Here is a 4,246-nt window from a genome sequence, read left to right as displayed (position 1 = left end):
ATATATACACACACACACACACACACATATACATACATACACACATATACATCCATACACACACACACACTCACACTCACACATACACACACACTTATGTATATACATACACTCATCTGATCCAGTAACAACAATACAAAGTATGTAGCCCTTAAAACGGTTTTTGTCCCTTTATTGTCTTACACAGGATCTTGTTTTAGGAATTCCCAATAAGTTATGAATACCTAAATTGTGAAGTCAGTTATATAATAACATGAAATCATGAATAAGTCACTAACAGAAATAGGTGGATCTATTTAGGAAAATACTATTTACTTCTTTAAGCGTTTTACTGGATAAATTGCGAAAATAACTCACATAGTTCAAATACTAAGAAATAAGCATACTCAATTGAATTTATACGAAATAATTTATGAACATGAATGGGTTATTTCCCTTGGCTATATATAACTATCCCTTTCAGGAGCGAATGGGTTATTTCTCTTGGATTTTTAAAAATAATATATTAGTTATTTGTAGTAGGTATAAGAATCCTTTCCAGGTGCCCTATTATCAAATTTTTCAATAATCTAAGTATGTCACTAGTTTTCCAGACATGAGTTCTACTCACATTTCAAGTTTCAGCAAAATCGATAAAACGATGCAGGAAGAGTTAGATAACAATGCCACAAACAAGCACACCCACAGATTTCCAAATATGTATTAGATATGTATCCCATTATCTTATTTTTTAGAATAGATGCACAACATCTTTGATGGTTGTAAGAGGCAACTGATAAGAACTGGTTGTAGGGTGTCCAGTTTTAAAATACTGCCTCAAAAGTATCTTCTAATCCATACCAGCGTGAAAAAGCAGCTGTTAAAAAGATGAAGATGATGATACATGCACGTGCACCAACACACACACACGGGCATGTGTGTGTGCATGCATGCAAACAAGGTAGAGCTTATTCATTATATGACACAATGAATCATAGAATGACACTCAGTGCATATTGGGACTTAAGTATCTGCCAAAGACTTGTTTAGAAACCCAAGCTCAGTCAAAATACAAAACTGGTGGCCAGGACAGATGTGACCTACCTTACAAGGAGTGACCAATGGGAGGATCAATGAAGAATTAATTGGTTTGCAGTGTGTTCATTATATCTGATTAAACAATTGTCACAGAAAGAAAATATATTGATCATTTATATTCTACAATAAAAAAATCCACATTAACAAACAAAGAAAATAAATATTGTGCTGGCCATTTCATGAGAAACTAAATATTGATAATCAATAAAGAATAATTGATTGAATACAGCCATTTGTGGAAATGAGAATGAGAGAAATTGGTACAGTTCCAGGTATTAGTTTAATTAACCATAAAATAAAAGGTATATGATTGTAAAACTTACACACACACACATATGTACACGTACATGCATGAATGTGTGTATGTGTGTGCATAGGTAAAAATAAAAACATGGTGTAGTTACAAAAGCAACAACCATTAAAAGAGTTAAAGAGGGTATATATGAATGTCTGTGTGTATATATCATCATCATCATCATCATCATCATCATTTAACTTTTGTTGTCCATTCTGGCATAGATTGGATGGTTTGACCAGGGCCAGCAAGCAGGGAGGCTGCACCAGACACCAATCTGTTTTGGCATGGTTTCTATGGCTCAATGTCCTTCCTAATGCCAACCACTCCAAGATTGTAATGGGTGCTTTTACATGCCACTGGCACAAGTGCCATTTGCATGACACTGGTATCTGCCATGACTGGTTTTACTTGGCTTGATGGGTCTTCTTCTTAAGCATGGCATAGTGCCAAATGGACTCGGTCATTGCCTCCGTGAGGCACAACACTCAAAGCGCGGCATAATGCTAAATGGTCTCAGTCCTTGCCTGCCAATGCTCAGAAAGTATTTTTACATACCACTGGCTCTGAGGATTCCTTCAGATATTGCACAAGTACCCAGTTTCAAGTGCACTGCTTCTTATAAAAGAAACAGTGGTAAGCTAATGAAGTTGATTACATGGTTCTGATTCTTTTGCTATTCATATGTCTGTCTGTGTCTGTCTGTCTGTCTGTCTGTCTATCTATCTATCTATCTATCTATCTATCTATCTATCTATCTATCTATCTATCTGCCTGCCTGTCTGTCTGTCTGTCTGTCCGTCCCTCTCTCTCTCTCTCTCTATATATATATATATATATACACACATATAGAGAGAGAGAGTGAGAAGAGAGAGAGAGAGAGAAAGAGAGGGAGAGAAAAATATATGCATACACACACACACATGCACACACACACATGCACACACACACACACATACACACACATGCATAAATTACTTAATTCAAATCACTTCAAAGTGATGAAGAGATTAAGGGGCCAACAATGGCCAACACACTGACTCACACCTGAACAGGTGTCATAGACAGAATTAATTTATTGTTAATATCATTACTGCTGCTGCTGCTGCTGTTGTTGTTGTTGTTGTCATCGTCGTCATCATCGTTATTGTTTAATCATCATAAAGTCTTGAGAGAAACACCAAACATTATTTACATCTAATTAAGACCAGCTTTCCCAGCTAACAAAGAACTAATTAATTCCACTGAACTCCTCTTGACCTTGTCAGAGAACTACTACATGGTTGGCTGATCTGCAAGAAGTAGCAGACGTTTATCTCAAATCGTTCTTTATTGTCTTCAAGAAATGAAGGACATAAGAGAACAGTGCTCTAGAGGCAGGACATTTATGAGAAGCATAGACAGGATTGTCATGGCTGGAATGTCTACTTGGTTCGGGTTGACCTAGGGTTAAACAACAGCAACTTGATTGCAGCTAACCTGTTGGGAGGAGGAGGAATAGAAGAAGGAAGAGGAAGAGAAGGAAGAGGAAGAAAAGGAGGAGGAGGAGAGTCAAATCCATGTGGGAGTCATTACTCAGTTTCTTTACAGCAGTAAAATCACATTGAAATGTCTTAAAAAAGGAGAATCGCTCGTCAAAAATGCTGGGATGTTCATGGATGGAGTGTCTTTCATCTTAGATTTGTTCTGACTTGTAAAAGGGTGAACCTTTTTAAGGGAATAGGTGATGGTGATAGATTATATTGATCCGCCCACTTATACATACCTTTCCTTCATTGGACACTAAACTCTGCTTGCGAAGACCTGTTGAGGCAAGTGAAATCGTAATCGAACTAAATTTGACGACTGGCACCCATGCCAACATCTCCTTGATTGGACACTAAACTTGGCTTGCGAAGACCTGTTGGGGCAAGTGAAAGCGAAATCGTGATGGCACCTGTACCAGTGGAGCGCTAAGAGCACCGTCCGAGTGTGGTTGTTACCAGAGCAGCTGTCTGGCTTCCATGCCAGTGGCATGTAAATAGCACCATTTGAGCGTGATTGTTACCAGCGTCGCCTTCCTGGCATGTGAAAAGACATTTGTGCGAGGTTGTTGCCAGTGCCGCTGGACTGGCTCCTGTGCAGGTGGCACATAAAATACACCATATCAAGCGTGGCCGTTGCCAGTACCTCCTGACTGGCCTTCGTGCCTGTGGCACGTAAAAGCATCCACTACACTCTCGGAGTGGTTGGCGTTAGGAAGGGCATCCAGCCGTAGAAACTCTGCCAAATCAGATTGGAGCCTGGTGTAGCTATCTGGTTCACCAGTCCTCAGTCAAATCATCCAACCCATGCTAGCATGGAAAGCAGACATTAAACGATGATGATGATATATATATATATATATATATGAGTTATGTGTGTGTGTATACACATATACATATATACCTATATATATGTATGTATGTATGTATGTATGTATACTTGAGAAGAGCAAGAGAATGTCATGTTTTTCAGGGTACTTGAGTTTGTTCAGCAAGCATTTTGATCAGATTAAACAGTTTCCCTGAAATGCTCTCTTCTCATAGCATTAGATTTCTACCTGATGTCTTTGTGCACCAAACATCTAATCATTGACTCCAACACATGAAAATGACAGGCAATAACCCTCATTGAATTGCTGGGGTTCAAGTTAATGATGCCCTGGATATGCTGGACAAACTCAACTCCTTTAACAATGTCTGACCATCAAGAATGTTTGTTTTGTCTTTTGGCCACAGAAGATGCATTCCTGCCAGGGGCCAGGATCTCTTTTCTGATCTTAAATACGAAGGATCTGGTGACAATAAGACATATATATATATATATATATATATATATATATATATATATATA

Source organism: Octopus bimaculoides, chromosome 22 (genome assembly GCF_001194135.2).
Source record: "Octopus bimaculoides isolate UCB-OBI-ISO-001 chromosome 22, ASM119413v2, whole genome shotgun sequence".
In the NCBI taxonomy this organism is placed as follows: domain Eukaryota; kingdom Metazoa; phylum Mollusca; class Cephalopoda; order Octopoda; family Octopodidae; genus Octopus; species Octopus bimaculoides.
Note: the sequence above shows the minus strand (reverse complement) of the source record.